This window comes from Perissodus microlepis, chromosome 22, assembly GCF_051167445.1.
Source record: "Perissodus microlepis isolate ML-2025 ecotype Zambia chromosome 22, ASM5116744v1, whole genome shotgun sequence".
Classification (NCBI taxonomy): Eukaryota; Metazoa; Chordata; class Actinopteri; order Cichliformes; family Cichlidae; genus Perissodus; species Perissodus microlepis.
In genome coordinates this window covers 33,006,188-33,022,692 of record NC_140481.1, presented here as the reverse complement: position 1 = coordinate 33,022,692, position 16,505 = coordinate 33,006,188, and the positions used below count along the sequence as shown (strand labels likewise).

The following is a 16,505-nucleotide window of genomic DNA, read 5'->3' as shown; positions in this document are numbered from 1 at the left end:
TATGGGCGTGTGTGGTTGGAGGATGTGTGTGCGTGCGTGGAGGGGGGGCCAACATTTTTCTTGTAAAACAAAGGGGGGCCCAGCAAAAAAAGTTTGGGAACCTCTGATCTAACTCTAAAATGTAAAAGGTTTCATATTTACCCACGACTGCCATCCAGCACTGAGACATGTGGGGAGTCACAGCTGAAGAAACACACGCTCGTCTTTAACATCACTGCACAACTTATATTAGTTTGCTAATAAGATTATGAAAGTGCCACAGTGGAAAACACTTCATGGTCATAACGAGGAAACAATGTTAACGTGCAGTGTTTGGCACATGCTGTGAATGTTATTGACTCACGACCACAGCATTTATTTGCAGTTTACATCCAACCGATGAAGATCAGTTCAGGATTCACTCTCTTTTAGCTCTGCTTTGGTCTCCACCATCAGTGCTGAATATTCACTTCTCTTAAAACAGTGCCCCCTGTTATGCCTTTTGGTCAAAAGTCAGTAGTTAGTGCATAATCTGATTTAAGTTACATAAGCAAGGTGAGAAATACGTTCAAAGTTAAGAAATATTATAAGTAATTCATGCTAAAAACAGTTAAAATGTTTGGGTTCAAAATTTGCTCAGAGCGAGACATCATTATCACAAGTGATCTTTGTGTTGTATGTGCGGAAATGGGAGCGAGGGAGCGCTCTGATCATTAACCTGTCTTTGACGTATTTTCTCCGTTGATGCTGTGAAAAGTGCTTCGGCAGTATTAAAGCAGTGAAGTGCCCCACACGCTTGTACCTGAGTATTAATGTGTTCAGAAACAACTTTTATATGTGTTTACATGGAGTGAACTGTGACGTTAAGCTAGGCTAATCTTTAAGTTTGTCATTAAGATGTGTATTAGCTAACAATTTATTTTCACTTTCTGTATGTTTCAGTTAAAAATAAGAAACAGCAAAGAGAAGCCTTGAGAGAGGAAAGGCTTAAAAAGATCTTCAGTAAAATCAAGAAAAGCAAGCCTTGTGTGGAGATCTCGTCTATTTTGTTCGCTGCAGTCTAGCTTCACAGGGTCACGTGTCGTGAGGGCAGCACACGCCCTGTGGTGAAAACAGCACTTTGTAATGGCAGGGGTGTGATGGCATACAGCCAGTGAGTCTGTGTGTTGGAAAACTGGACAGCTGCCCTTGTAATGATGTTGTTATCTCACTGTGTCTTTTGCGCTGTCTCCAGATGCAGAATGGATTGTGTCATTCTGTCACGGCCTTCTGGAAATATGGCTGAAACTTTCCTGATGCCTAATTTAAAGAACAAGTACAAGGCCACTAAGCAGCATCAGCTTGGATAACGCTGCAAACAAACAGCCTCAGGCTGGTGTGTCACACCTGGGATACACTTATAAATCTGATTTTAGCACCAGAATCAGTTCTGTAGCTCAGTAAATCCACAAGCCTGTGTATTTTTTCACTGCTTATCCAGCTGAGCTTTACGGCGTGTGGAGGGGGGGTTAGAGCCTTTCCCAGCTTTCTCAGAGTAAGAGGTCACCGGTCTCATCCGGCTATCCACGCTCACGCTAACATCTACAGTCAGTTTAAATCAGCGGTTAATCTAAGAAGCAGGCACGAGGATAAACTGAAAACACAACTTTAATTGGAAGCTGGAGAAAAATGTCCATTAGCAGTCCAAAACTGAGTAAGGGTACCAGAATCCAAAATACTGGAACAGGAGCAGGAGACCACGAAGAAGATGAACCGACCGAGACAGCCAGAGAAACGTGGCACAGGTGGACAGAATCAAACCAACGAGATGAAAAAGTCGAGGGGAAGAAGAGACAGAGTACCAAAATAAAGCAGGAAGTAGCAAGAGAGAAAAACACAAGGCGAGGTCAAAGAAACTGAAACCTCAAGGACTTAAATAATGATGGCGGTCAAAGACCTACAGAAGACCCAGGACCAGAGCCCACACAGAGAGGGTGGATTCAAACCCAGGACCTTCTGGCTGTTAGATCATATTCTTACAGACCATCGTTTCACAGCTATGAGCTACAACACCAGAACCGGATTTCTTCACAACTGCAGCAGACACTCTTCAAACAGCAGGATCAGCCGCAATGTCTGACATCATCATCACGGAGACAGCAGCTCATAAATACCCTGAGCGCTCACAGCAGCTCTGACCCTGAAACAGCCGGCAGCACGGTGTGTTTGCGAGCGCAGGAAGTTCAGGTGACAACCAGAGGTTTGTTTAGACCTCCTGCACTGAGCCGATAACACGTTTTTCTTTTTTCTGCCATCTTCTTTTTGGCCAAGTGTTCGTCTTTGATGCTTCTGAGCGAGAGAAAGGACGAAGCTTTTCACAATCTTTTTAGCTGATGGAAGAATTCAGAGTTGAAATCAGCTCGAGGTAACAGCAGGCACAAAAAGCATCCGGTCCGTGAGGGAAAATGTCTCAGAAGCCACTTTATCTGAAGAGTCTTTGACGTCAAACTTAATGTTTCTTTTACTTCTGAAAGATAAAACTAATGGAGCAAACTTTCAACACTTTTTTTCCACCTTGAAAACTTTACTCTGCCGAGGCAGGAGAGTAAAAGACGGGAAAGAAAAACACGTCTGGCTTTAAACCTTTTCATATTTGTATGTTTGGGGGTTATAACGTCTCTCTTATAATGTTTAGGACTTGCTAAAAATATAATTTAAGCACCAAACTGTGTAAAAGAACAAATGCAGAGTAGTTTCTCCATGTTTCTCCAGCATTTTACACAGAAGGCATTGATGCGTGACGCGTCAGTGTGGTTCGCGCCCAGCTGAAGTAGCAGCCGTTTAGCTCAAACTTTTCTTTTAGTTGTCGTAGTTGAAATTCAGGCAGGTGAAGAGGAAGCCTGGAGGTTCTGGTGACTTCAGCTCTTAACTACTTGACTGCTCTTCATGTGTAGAGGCAGAGCGCACCACGGATCCCTGCTGGGCTCCATTACATCCATCCATTAGACCCCCTCTGACAGGCTGTACAGCGCGCTAGTGTGCTGAAGGAGGATCGCTTTCACGGTTCTATAAATATGATTGTTCCCATGACATTAGTAAAACAACAGCATCCTATGGGGTGCAGCTGTGAGGGCTGTGTCTCTGCTGACTCACCCCGGCAGAGACGAGGAGATGCGCCGCTCTATAGCTGCAGAGCAACTTATTGCATAACATCACCTGTAGTGTGTGCTGTGCTGTATGACAGCCACAGAGCATCAGTGGAAACGTCCGGCTGAGTGTTGCTTTTCAGGATTTGGCCCGAGGACAAACCTGAGGACATCTCCAAACCTTTTCTAAGATTTCTGACACATTTTGCCTCCCAGAGCAGCGCCTGCTCTAACCCGAGGCTTCGCAGCATTGCAGTGCACAAACATGCAGAGACAGCACGTTCACACCAGGGGTCAGAACCTATACGTCCTCAAATTAACACCTCAAATGTTGCGTTGGTGCCAAACTGGAACCCAGGTCACAGATGGAGCAGAAGCAGCAAGGAGGCCCACAGCTGCAGCTGTAACCCCAGCATGAGGAAACAGTGACTGGAAGCATGCTTCTAAACTTCCCCCTGTTCACCTGCCAGTCCCCACAGTGGGTTTCATCAGTGTGGGCTTGAACAGGTCCAAAGGCCAGCAGGAGAAGAAGGGCAGAGGAGAGGCTGAGGCTGCATGTTAGTCACTTCGGAAGTTGCTGTTGGGGCTGGAAGTGACATCACAGCTGAGCTTACCATGAGAAGCACAGCCGTGCATGCCAGTCCTTCAGTTTTGCTAAGGCTGAGATATTTCAGGCTGGTTCTTCCCCGTGAGGAGCCGAATCTGAGCATTAAGTGTCACAGCGAGCAGCATCGGTTAGCTGTGCATGTCCGCTGCAGACACAGATACATATAAATACCACAACCATGCAAAAAGCAAACGCAGAGCAGGTCATCTACTAATCGGCAGGTTGGTGGTTCGATCCCTGGCTGCTCCAATCTGTATGCCAAATACTCAAGATCCTAACCCCAGGTTGCTCTGCGATTGGAGCATGAATGTGTGAATGTTAGCTAACAGCAAAAAGTGCTTGTATGAGTGATGAGGTTGCATCCCTGCTGAACTCTACAACACAATCAATAGGAACTGAAAATAATCCTTGATTTTATTACTCATCAAAGCTGGAGCACTGACTTCTTGGACGGTGCGTTAGAACAATTAACTGCACAGCAGCAGGTTATTTATCTGGTAACAGCACTAACACTCCTCCCAACACGGTGCGCTGGGAGTCTGGGTGACATTCAGCGGCTGTTTCCTCTGACAAATGAAATTCCTCATCAGCACGACTCGGTGCAGAGTATAAATCGTGCAAAACTGAAATAATTCCTTAGTCTGCAAAATGTCTGTGGAGTCTGAAAGAGCTGCTGGATGATTTTTATGTGATGTAATATATGGAACCAGCTGCTCCCTGCAGCCTTTCAGCCCAAGGTCAGCAGTCGGGGAAGTCTGACGTTCCGCTCTTACGTAACGTGAATCAAATGGAGCTCTTGGTTTATAACAGTGTGCATTACTGCGAGCACGTAATGTTAACCTCAGGTCATATTCATCAAATGGTTCAGGACAGACTTAGGACGGGCTGGGTTAAAGCTGGGACATCCTAAAACACCAGCCGACCTTATCTCTGTTTCATTTGTTTTATCTGCTGTGTGGGAATGCCAGGGGGACAGCCCTCACTGCTCTTATTTTGAAAGTTCAGTTTGCTGCTAGCTAGCAAACTCAGCACTTCCAGCTCACTCACTGCTGGTTGCTCATTCATGCTGTGATGGTCCTTGATGGTATCTGGCTGTTTCTGCAGGTAAGACCTTCTCATGTGGTCAGTGCGCTGCAGTGGCACCAGCTGCAGCCGCTGGGTCCTGCCAGCGGCTGCAGCTGGGGGAAACCTGTCTCATGAGCACGTGCGCTGAGCTCTCTGAGGCTTCAGAGCAGAGCGAGATGGTGGAGCTGGACTTTACCCGCAGGAGGAGAGGCTCTGCAGAAGAGCACCTCATAAAAGGAATCATCTGGTGACCGTGAGTTAGAAACACTGAGCAGGCTGGAGTTTGGAGAAGGCGGCTGCTGACCTGCGCTGCGAGCAGAAGAACAGTGTGGGCCATCTTCTCGGGGTGACTGCCTCTCTGCTCTGAACCTTAGCTTGGTTAAATCACCACGTGTAATTAGGACCGCAGCACTGACGGAAAGATTTTGCTTTTCACAGCATTATTCTTGTCAGCTTCTTACAGAAGTCTGGTCTGAATGTTATTATAGTTCGAGCACACGTGGGAGTGTTGTGACATACAGCGTGTGCAGAAAATTCAATTTCAGAGGTGAACCGAGCAGAAAGCAACCCTGCAGTTACAAATATTGTATTCAGGAATTACTTTATGGTCCGGCTTTGTTCATGTAACCTACAACTTTAAAGACCCTTTTGAAGCTTTTATGGCTGCAACTGAAACTGCACTTTGTAAAAACACCGTGTATGTTTCTAATGAGTGCAGACCGTGTAACCAATCACAGAGCACAGGCACCCAAGCCAAACCCGAGTCTTTAATCTGAAGCTCGAGTCGTACGTCAAGTGTCCACGCTGTTCATATGAGGTGTGAACCAGATGTGCGTAAATATATTTACATTTTATGAATATTCTTCAAAGCTGTCATCAGATGTTCATCTTTCATTTCCCGTCACTCCGATCAATCTGCCGTGTGTCTCTGTTTATTCATGGCTTCACTCAGTAAAGAGCAGATAAAGGAACCTCTGAGGGAGACGTGTTTGTTATTCGCTCGAACAAAGAGGAAGATGTTTCTGTGATACGTGTTACGGTGGTGGCACATTTACAGCCCGCAGTGTTTCTGTCATTCGTAATGTGAGCGTGAGACAGACGTCGTCCTCCTGACCGACTGACACTACTTCACGATTCCTCACGCGTCGTGAGAAGGACTGTAGTTTTACTCTCATCTCGTTGTGACAAAGCGCATGCTTCATGCTACAATCCAAACAGCTGTGCACGAGTCCTCCACTTCGTCCTTGTTAGGCACTTGTAGGTATTGACTGAATTATCCAAGAGGCAGTGAATCATGAACACAGCAACAAAAAGCACATTCACAGAGTGATATACTTCATCTCTCCCTGATATGAGTTTGTGTTACTACAGACAGACAATCAGAAAATGCATCTTCACACAATATTTACCCACAGTGTCCACTAGCACACAGACTGTATATAAAAGATGGAAAAACGAGACGGTCAGTGATGGTAAAGCTCTTTGTAAAGACCAGTGGGGGGCGCACACACACACACACACACACACACACACACACACACACACACAAAGATGTCTGACTGACTAATGAAGAAGGGGGATTTTCTCAATGTCTTGAAGATGTTTCTCCTCTCATCAGAGAAGCTTCTCCGATGAGAGAAGATGTGTTAACAGACCTCTCAGTAGGGCTGCTCAATTAATCGAATTTTAATCTCGATTACGATCTGGGCTTTCGACGATCATTAAAAATGACCGAGCCGATTATTAGCCCCTCCCTCGTGCTTTACTCTCGCGCTGCTCCGTGTGGCAAATCGAGTGCACCTCTGCATTTCGAACACGCGTCACAACAATTAAGAGCAGCGGTCTCCAACCTTTTTTGCGCCATGGACCGGTTTATGCCCGACAATATTTTCACGGACCGGCCTTTAAGGTGTCGCGGATAAATACAACAAAATAAAACTAGTACCGGTACCGAAAAAAAGAAGATTTATTCATAACACACGTGAAAAGACCCAGGAAAACCGAGTTAACGATAAAAACGATAACAAAATAACGCTGAAAACCGATAAAAACCCTGAAAACCATACATTTCACACCTGAGCCTCAACTCTCGCGGCCCGGTACCAAACGACTCACGGACCGGTACCGGTCCGAGGCCCGGGGCTTGGGGACCGCTGATTAAGAGGACCCGAGGGAAGCTCGGAAAGCTAAGCAGAAGTTATTTGGAGAGGAGAGTGACTGCCGTTGGTTGAAAAGAGAGGTAAAAAAACTTCAGTGGTGTGGAAACATTATGGGTTCGCGGAGTCAGACGTGGATCAAGTAGACACAGTGTGTAAACTTTGCTACAGTGTAGCTGCACCACAGAGCAACACTGCAAAGTTCACTAAACATGTTTACATTTTTCATTTATTTCTTATATTGCAAACATTTGCACTGTTATCAGTATTTGCACTATCTTATATTATTTTTGACAATCTTTAAAGTTATTCAACACATTGTTAAATAAATATCGTCAAATAATCGAGATCTCAATTTCAGTGAAAATAATCGTGATTATCATTTTTGCCATAATCGAGCAGCCCTACCTCACAGTACTGAATCATATCTGTTATTAACCTCTGTCTCTCTTCCACAGCATGTCTTTATCCTGTCTTCCTTCTCTCACCCCAACCAATCACAGCAGATGGCCCCGCCCCTCCCTGAGCCTGGTTCTGCTGGAGGTTTCTTCCTGTTAAAAGGGAGTTTTTCCTTCCCACTGTCGCCAAAGTGCTTGTTCATAGGGGGTCACATGATTGTTGGGTTTTTCTCTGTATCTATTATTGTAGGGTCTACCTTACAGTATAAAGCGCCTTGAGGTGACTGTAGTTGTGATTTGGTGTATAAATAAAACTGAATTGAATCCAAGAAGCTTCTTCAGTTCTAAAACCAAACGATGGAGAGTCCCAGGTGTTTGGACTCCCACCACTATCTGCAACACAACACAAAGTAATCAGGACCCGGCAGCACCGGGCAGAAAATGTTCCCTCGAAGCCTCAAGGGAAAGAAAAGAAACACACATGTAAAGGAAGCTCTTAAAACATGTGGTTATCCCAACTGGGCTTTCATCAAATCAGCAGAGAGGCACAGAAAAGAAGAGCAGGCAACAACGAGAGAGGATCAGGAGGACAAACAGAACAATACTGTCATCCCTGATGTAGCAGCTTTATTAGAGAAACTCAGGAGAGTCTTCAAGACTCGGCTGTCTAGCTGGATCTAAAGGTCAAAGGTCACTCTTTGAGGATACCAGTGGACAGAGAAGACATGGTTTGAAAGAAACAATTATGTCTGCTGTGAACGACCATCTTTGAACAGAGGGCGGGGCTTAAGACCCCAACTGTTTGCCATCTATAATCCAGTTCCCAGACGCCTTACGCCCACTCACATCCTGGGCCATCTGACCTCAGGAAATCACATGATAGGGTGGGGCCAGGTTTCACAATGAGCTCACCCGAAACCCTGGCTGATTGTGACCCACACCCGCTTTCACGCCTTGGCTCATGTCATTACGTAGAGGATCATCAGGGGGTCACTCCCACAGGGCTTAAATCTCTCCACCATTTGGTTTTAGAACTGAAGAAGCTTCTCAGATGAAACGTCTTCAAGAAACTTAGAGAAGTCCAGACACTTTTCTTTCCAAGCTGCTTTGATTACGTCTTTAGTTGTTTACATTTTCAATGTAATTTTATTTATATACCGTCAAATCACAGCAGTCACCTCAAGGTGTTTCATACTGTAAGATCAAAAGCTTTATTGTTTGAAACGATGATGTTCACTTAGTAAGTTATTGTTCTATTAGAGTCAATGAGAGTGTCGGTGCAGGTGACAAACGGCTTAGACGACAGCTCGATCCTCCCACATGTACTGTACGCCTGCAGCACATGTACTGTACGCCTGCAGCACATGTAATGTACGCCTGCAGCACATGTACTGTACGCCTGCAGCACATGTACTGTAATGTTTGCAGCCAGCAGAGCAGACAGTGTTTTTTTCATCTAAGTGAACAGGACGTGATGAAACGAAGGTGCAAATATGATGCAGATATCATCACAGAGATGTGAACTAACTCTAACCTCCGGCCTGTGAGCATCAGGCACTAAAGTGAAAAATGTAGTTTCATTTTTTCCATCGCCACTTGTTTAATCTTCAACATCTAAGTTTTTCATTTCCTGGGCCGCTTACGTCTCTCGTCGCTGTGCAACATCAGGTTGGTGCCAGCTGTGCTTCTATAATGAATTTCTTGTACATAAACCCTCCTTCTGTTCTTTCCCTTCATCCAGCCGCTTTGACTGAAGTGAGACAGCCTCCAATTAAAACCCAGCATTTCATCTCGCCGTGCACCACACATCACGTCTCTGGCACATTGGCTTTGTAAAAAGGATGCCCACGCATGCTTTAATTACATTATAAAAGTGCGGGGCCTGACATCTCCGCCACCCCGCCCGGCATAAACTGTGACGGCTCGTTCTCGCTCGCTGACAGCACCCATATTTGTTGAGCGAATGGCTTTTTAAACGGCGGCGATTGAGCTTCTAGCTGATGTCACTTGGCGTGTAAGACATGATGAAAGAGCAGAGGACGGGCTGAAGGGTGAAGGGTGATGTACGGCTGCAGTGTAGGTTCATAAAGTGAAAGTCACGCAGAGAGAGGCGACACGGGGATGAGGTCCTGACGCCATCTGGGCGTCACTCAGCACGCTCTTAAATTTGTCGAGGGGTGCATCGCCTTCTTTTCCCGCTTCCTTCCCCTCAAGGACACGTGATCGTTCCCTCTGCCGCTCAGACTCCTCATTTTACCTCTCGCTGTCTCTTTATGTCTTTGTGTCGCAGGTCATCAAAACATCTTAATCCAACAGAAATGAAATGAGCTGTCTGAATATCCCGGGTGTGAATACCTGCCTGGCTGTAACTGCTTTAATGTTATTCTTTTGATCAATTATCGATGCTACGTTAACCAAATTATGCTGGAAACGACGGCGTGTTTTCATGGCTGCTGTCACAAACAAAGGCTTGTTGGCGTGAAAATGACACAAGAACTGGTCTGAAGATCAGAGGACCAGATCTGATGGAGAGCTGGATCCACAGCCTCATCCTGAAGGTCCTCACAGAGACGACGGAGAGCTGCTCAGAGTTCAGACTGAGCCGAGGATGAAGCTGCTCACACCAAATATTCACTTCAAAGTTTTTTCATACGTTCACCTCACCGTGTTCAGCTGATGTCCATCCACTGCTCTGTCTGCTAGCACAGCGGTCCCCAACCCCCGGGCCTCGGACCGGTACGTGAGTCGTTTGGTACCGGGCCACGAGAGTTGAGGCTCAGGTGTGAAATGTGTGGTTTTCAGGGTTTTTATCGGTTTTCAGCGTTATTTTGTTATCGTTTTTATCGTTAACTCGGTTTTCCTGGGTCTTTTCACGTGTGTTATGAATAAATCTTCTTTTTTTCGGTACTGGTACTAGTTTTATTTTGTTGTATTTATCCGCGACACCTTAAAGGCCGGTCTGTGACAATATTGTCGGGCATAAACCGGTCCGTGGCGCAAAAAAGGTTGGAGACCGCTGTGCTAGCACCACCCGCAGCTCCAGCAAAGCCTGGACTTGTGCCACGCAGTCATCTGACCCATGGTGTGCATCGCTGAGGGGGGCGCCTTAACAAGTAATGGCTTTGCTTGCAGAGTCGGGGACAGAGCTGCTTTTCCACAGTTAATGTTCCTGACAGAAAAATGAAATGTGTTTTTGTTGAAAGGCCTAATTATTGCATATAGCTTTCAGGAAATAGCCACAGCCTTTTACTCTGCATCATAAACTCGTCCTGTCTCCTAGCTGCTCAGCTGCGTGCCTTTACGTCAGCACTCACAGGCTCAGCACCGGACCGCTGAGTTTAGACGCCAGTCTTCAGTCACCGTTCGTCTGCGTGATCGCTCCGCGTCCTTGGACTCACGTTCCTCGCCGAGGACATTTGGTTGTTGCGGTGCTCTGTCGGTGTCAGTGCTGGTGAAGCGGCCCGTGTTCACAGACCTGGAGAATCTGTCATAATACAGCATCATGGCCGAGCGCACAGAGGCAGCAAGCGGTTCAGTTAAAGCTGAACAACAGTACACCCGGTCAATATTACAAAGTAAATGTGACGAATGTTGTCAAAGTTTCTCTCATGTTGTCAAAGTTGCTTGAAGCTCCATCGAGCTGCAAGCTGCCCGAGCTCGAATGACAGGAAGCCGCCATTTCACCAGCGTTTCCAGCCAGACTGTTCAGTTCCAGCAGCTGGTGGAAAATCTGAATGAGCTGAGTGACCCTGAACAGCTGATCATGGGAGTCACGACCCTGATTGAGGAGAACGTGAACGAGAATAATCAATTATCTCAGAGGCGTCCTGTCACAGGAGTGTGTGTGTGTGTGTGTGTGTGTGTGTGTGTGTGTGTGCTGCAGCAGCAGCTCCCACTGGAGCACTATGAAACAGACTGAATATATCCGTCTGTGCATTGCCTGCACGCTTTCACTGAACACCGCCATGAATAAGAACACACAGACACACACACGGCTGCATAATTTCATGTAAAAGCTGAAACTAAGCGCGCGCATGCGCGCACACACACACACACACACACACACACACACACACCCCTGCAGCCTCCAGTCGCTGCTGACGCTCGTGCGGAACAAACTCCTTCACCCTGCGCTGTCACCCAAAGTGACAACAGCAGGGTGACGCACCCCGCGCGCATACATTAAACCTCGAGACGCTCGCCGTTCCACTCGCCGCGCTCACGTCTGATTGCTCACATTCTCGTAATGACACGCTCCGTCTCATCGCTCACACGCTGCGCTGCACCTGACACAGAAGCGCCGTCACGTGTAGGTCGGTTGACACTGTCGCAGATCAGGGCCGAGCGACAGGAACCGCAAATCACCTCCACTCGCGGTTTTACCGTTGAGCGGTGACGAAATACCAAACGTGAGCGAGTTTATTTGAGGAGCCGCTCCGCTCAGCGGCCTCAGCTCTGGTGGCCTTCTTGAAGTAAGCGAGCGTAAGCGCCCGCTGTCCAAACAGTGAATTATCCCCATCTGCAGCGCGGTTTAGTGGCGACACGCTGCCGGAGAGGCTGTTCCCTGAAGAGTGCCGCCGGCAGCAATTAAGAGCACCTAATCACCGCGAGGAACATCCCTGAGGGAGGCCCGTCCCGGCGCTCACACGGCACACGCTGGCGCAGAGCTGGATCGAGTCGTGCGTGTGAAGAAGAAAAAGGGGATCCTTCCAGAGGTCCTTTCAGTGGTACTGACGATCGTTTGTTCTGGTAAACAGCAGCGATTACAGCCACGTTTCATCCAGCTTATCTAAACCAATTAGGACGATTTTTTTGCCTTTGAAGTTTGCTCCTCTGCAGCTGTAGTCTCCATGAATTTAAAGCCATTACAGTGGATTACAAAAGCACTCCTGCAGCTTAATCCACTCTCCAGCTACTCTGTATGCTTAGCTTGTTAACAACACACAAAGGGCAGCACGTGGCTAAATAAGGCTACATGCTCGTCTCCATCTGACACCACTGTGGTTCTTATGTCTCAGCTTCAGTATTTAATATTCTTTCAAACTGAGATACAACATTTGGAAAGACGTCCGAGAGCGTCGGTGATCCCGCTGCGTAGCAGTAACGAGCTCTTCTCCAAAGCAAACCAATCTCAGCACACGTGTGCGTGTGATTAAAGGCTTTCGATTCATGAAAACAACGTGCAGTTAAACATTTATTTATTTAACGTTATTCTACACACAGTGTGTGAGGAGAAAACTCTTAGGAGGCAAAGAAACTCAGACTCAAAGATTTTACATGTACATGGGCGATGCCCCGACACTGCACCAACGTGTGCACAGAGGAATCAGTACTTCCTTTATTTTATACTCAAACAACAATAGGCGTGGCTTGTATAGAATTCAATAACAACTCCTTAAAAGGAAAAACCGTTAGCTGATCTGTTGAAACAGGAGGTAGCTGTTTAGCTGTCACAGCACATATTTTCTGCACACAATGTCTCACTTCCCTTTCCTGCAATTGTACAGCTCATAAGCTCTTCTTCCTTTAAATGAAGCTACAAAATAAACATAAGACAAAACTCAAAATCTCCCAACACAGTGTCTTCAAGGCTTTTTGCACATGTCCCCAGTAACGCTGATGCTTTTACATCAAACAGTGCAAACTGCAGCGTGCATGCTTGGGTTGCAGCAGAAGCAAACAGAGCTGTCAGTCAGCGGTAACTCTGACCCCAGTTAGGGTTAGAGCCTTTCTTCTGGGTTCATCAAATACTTGCAGTTAGGTTACCTGCAGGAGCATTTCCACAGCATGCCTAATCCTTACTGAGCACCTAAACCGAAGCAGACTGCACGGAAATGTCAAAGGAAACAGCAAGTGTACATGAAGACAACCTAAGTAGGAATGCAAAGCTTCCAGGTGGGACATGAACTGTGGTCAAAAATCAAACAGTCACCCTTCGAGGACATTAGCTTTATCCTAAAGAGAACTGCAGGTTCTTTGCAGTTTTCACTAAATGGTTCTTACAGAGCTTTTCTACAACATGTGTCAACCTGCCATTCACAGCATCCGTGCGAGTATTTTCACTGATGAATGGGATCACATTCACACTCAGGGTCCAGTGTATTGCTTGAAGATACTTTGGCATGCACGCTGGCTCAAACCACCATTAGCTACCTCGGCCACCCATGGAATGAGAACAAGTGGCTGCTTCAGTTCGAGCAATGCAACATTTTGTATTTGGAGCATGTTTTAATGTTTGCACTTTGTTCTGTTGCCTGTTAAAGAAAAACTGAAGCCACTTTCTGCATTAGCTTCAGTTAGCAACAAGCTAACTACTCACATATGGCTGATGAACGGGTGGAGTTGTTATATCGTCGACCTATTTCCCTTCCTGCCTCCACCTGGGTTTATTTGGGTTGGGCTCTGGTTCATTTGGACCTGTGGGTTATGACATCCGTCTGGTTCCTGCTGGATTCCTCAGCTGGCACGTTTATGCAGCTAATCTGCTAATCTCCTCTGCAGAGTTTACTCTCCACCTGTCTGTCAGCGGGCCTTTGCTGGACCCCACCTGCCACTCATTTCTCCATCTTCCTCCTCACCTTGGGATTTCTACCGAGCCATCTTTTCTGCAAATATGGTTTAATGAAGCCTTTACCTCTGTGTCCATGTCTGCTGTGCTGCTCTGGAGTCTTTGGAAATCCTGACAGCTGGACTTCATGTGCTGTGAGGAAAAGTCCATCTCAAGCTAACAGTGAGATGTTTCAAGTACTGAAGCTGAAGGCGCTGCAGTAAAAGTCTGCAGAGCATCTCAAAGAGGAAACCCAGCATCTGCTGATGTCCACGAGTTCTTCATCCAGTCAGTGGCTGCAGACAATTTTTATCCAAAACACTAAATCCAAATAAAACAAAAATAATGTTGTGCAATTAGTCCCAGCAGGTGGGCTTCATCTTAGGACCGCCCCTCACACCCTGAGCAGTCGGCGTGGGGGCGGAGGTCACCTTGCTGAATTAAAGCTGACGTCAGCTGCGCCGTGACTGCTTGATTTAAAATCCGCGGTGGCACCGTCCAAAGGTTCAACTCCAGAGACTCCACCGTCGTCCCGACATTTATGGATCCAAGTTTGAAAAGCTCTTCACTCTGAGGGTGAACGCTGATCTTTGCCCATGTGACCGCCACGTACCACAGGACGGAGGTTTGTCCTGCGAGGACGTGACTGACAGTGGAGCAGCTGAAGTGGACTCCGAGTCACAGTCATCCTGCCAAACTGAAGTCTGAAGATGCTCGAGGACTTGAATGACCTGCACAAAACCTGAAAGCTTTGCATTTACGATCAGTACTGCGTTTACACCGACGACATCAGCAGGTTCGACTCAGCGGTCGGCCGTCAGTCTCTGATCGGCTCTTTCACCGGCGCTCAGCAATTAACCGAGCAGCGATGAGGCAAACACGAGCTGATGAAAGATTTGCTCACAATCAGGCTCCACCAAACAATTAATAAACATTTCAGCTGCAAATTGGACCACATGGGACGTTTTAGGATGCGAGTACTTTTCATCAGATGAATAATTTATCACTCCAATGAAACAATTTCCCTACTGGTTCCTTCATGTTCGTGTGTGTGTGTGTGTGTGTGTGTGTGTGTGTGTGTGTGTGTGTGTGTGTGTGTGTGTGTGTGTAAGCTCAGCTACACACTGATGTTCAGTTTCTAACAGCAGGCTAACTTGGAACTTGACTGTTATTCACCGGCTGATGCAAACAGGCTGATGCTGTGTGCATGAATGCATATTCAGCTCACTTGTATATATTTATACATATTAATGTGCACCTGTGTGTGTGTGTGTGTGTGTGTGTGTGTGTGTGTGTGAGTGAGTGAGTGAGTGAGTGAGTGAGTGAGTGAGAGAGAGAGAGAGAGAGATGGGGGAGGTGTGGAGTTGGTGGAGAGTGTGAGGAGGCCGGGGAGTGATGGATGAAGAGAAAGATGGAGGGATTATCGGGGTTCAACCCCACACTGTCGATTTTATGTCAGGCCCTCTGCCTCTCAGCTTCAGGCGCCGGAGTGCTGATGACTTCCAGGTTACAGAACATGGATGTGTGTGTGTGTTTTACCCGATGGTGTAAATGAGTGATCGCTGCAGGAAAGGAGGAATGAGAAGATGGGAAAGGAAAGCGAGGAAAGTGTGAGAGAATAAAAATGAGGGGTGCAAACGTCTGATGGATGGGTCGTTCAAAAGTGATGGATGGAGGTGACGGAGGGGCAAAAGTGGTGATGGATGGAGATGGTGGCAGTGAGAGGAAGTCCAAATGAGGTGGAGTGAAAGAGACGGCAGCGAGAAAACGCAGAAAAAGCAGCGGACAGAAGGAAAAGAGCAACACACCCTGTACCCCTGCACACACACACACACACTTACCCAGCTGTCTCTCCACTCTGTGGGCGAGCGAGGCTGCAGACAGTCGTAGCTCCGGCACAGTTACGGCAAAGAAGCCGGCTGAAGGCTGGAGACGAAGGAGGGAGGAAAAGACGGAGAGAGCGAGCGAGGGGACGACGCACGGCGGTGGTCGCTCGCCCGCGCGCGCAGCACAGACGTGTCAGTAAGAAGAAAAAGGAGCAACAGACACAACAGCAGCAACTCCTCGTGACCAGAGAGCGAAGCTTTACTTCAGCCTCACACACACACACACTCAGCCCCCTGTCGCAATGACACCGTCAGCTCTCCTCAGGCTCAGTGTGTGAGGTGACAAACGCACACACGGACCTCCAACACCTCCTCTTGCTTCCTCCCTTGCTTCCTCAGCTGTGCCTCCTGCAGCTGTGTGCCTGTTTATCCAGTAACACAGCAGGAACGCGGCTGTTCTTCTTCTGCGTCTTTATTCCAGTTAATTATGCTCCGGTGTGCGCCGGCTGCGGGGAAGGCTCTGGCGTCTCCGCGTCCTTCACTGTCGGACTAACTGGCTGCCGCTTCACAGCGCAGAGGCTGGACTGCACTCAGCTCTCCCCCCTCTCTCTCTCTCTGACTCCAGCCCCCTCCTACCTCCCTCTCCCCTCCTACCTCCCTCTCCCCTCTGCCGCTGAATGTGTCTCCATCCCTCCTTCAGCTCCCTCTCTGACTTTTCCACTCTGAGAGCTGAGGGTTGGAGTTTGACTCACTGATAGCAGCTGCACAGGTACCCGACCGCATCACACCCTGTTCTCTGTCT

At 47.4% G+C, this 16,505-nt stretch overlaps 1 protein-coding gene across 3 annotated transcripts in view; it reads right to left on the bottom strand.

Moving 5' to 3' along the window:
- Window positions 1–16,297, bottom strand: part of LOC146363615 (glutamate receptor ionotropic, kainate 5-like) — a 210,903-nt gene extending 194,606 nt beyond the window's left edge. For all 3 annotated transcript variants that reach the window (XM_084918751.1, XM_084918750.1, XM_084918752.1), the window contains exon 1: window positions 15,719–16,297. The gene's annotated coding sequence lies outside the window, so the exon portion shown is untranslated. The remainder of the gene's footprint in view (window positions 1–15,718) is intronic.
- Window positions 16,298–16,505: the final 208 nt, after the last annotated feature.